The sequence below is a fragment of the Photinus pyralis genome, unplaced genomic scaffold (assembly GCF_008802855.1).
Source record: "Photinus pyralis isolate 1611_PpyrPB1 unplaced genomic scaffold, Ppyr1.3 Ppyr1.4_LG1_unordered_Scaffold511, whole genome shotgun sequence".
Lineage (NCBI taxonomy): Eukaryota > Metazoa > Arthropoda > Insecta > Coleoptera > Lampyridae > Photinus > Photinus pyralis.
Genome location: NW_022170366.1, coordinates 1 through 718, shown reverse-complemented (window position 1 = coordinate 718; position 718 = coordinate 1). Strand labels below are relative to the sequence as shown.

At 38.6% G+C, this 718-nt stretch overlaps 1 non-coding gene across 1 annotated transcript; it reads left to right on the top strand.

Annotated features, from left to right (window-relative positions):
• The first annotated feature begins 437 nt into the window (after positions 1 to 437).
• Trnav-uac lies at positions 438 to 510 on the top strand. The gene has a single exon. It is a non-coding gene; the product is annotated as a tRNA-Val (tRNA).
• Positions 511 to 718: the final 208 nt, after the last annotated feature.

Sequence of the window (718 nt, the reverse complement as noted above, 5' to 3'; positions counted from 1 at the left end):
GTTTTAGTTTTGTTTAATAAATATTGATATAAATCGAACCCGAATTTATAAATCACGTTACAATAGTTTTCAGTTTTGTCATCATTCTTGCTCATGTTTGTACATTTTTTTCGTTTGTTAGTAAATTAGTTCCTTGGAGCATTGTATATTTATTACCAATGCTTGGAGTATATTATTTTGTATCTGCTCCCCTCCGCCTTTCCATTGCTGAAAGTATTCAGCCATGCAGTTACATAGATGGCCAACCTATACATCGTATAACCGTTGAGTGAAGACCTAACAATTGAATAAAATTCTTGTTAGTTTTCACTCATTGCGCTCATTGGACAAATACACGTCTAGTGCGCCAAGGACACTTGTTACATAAATAGCTATTATAAATTGGTATAAACGAACTTGCACGGGAAACTTAGTATGCAACAACATAAAGGATATCTGGTTCTGTAGTGTAGCGGTTATCACGTCTGCTTTACACGCAGAAGGTCCCCGGTTCGATCCCGGGCAGAACCACTTTTTTTTGGCCCCGTGAAGCCAGCCCCTACACGATAGCCCCTACAAGCCCGTACACAACTACCATTTAGTACTAATTATGTACTTTATAAATATGTAGTTCATATTTCTGTACCTATTGTTGTTAGAAAAATATCGTGTAGGGGCCAGCGGAGCCGTCTTTCCAGCCCCTACATAGGAAAGAGACCGCCCATACTTAAAGTATTGG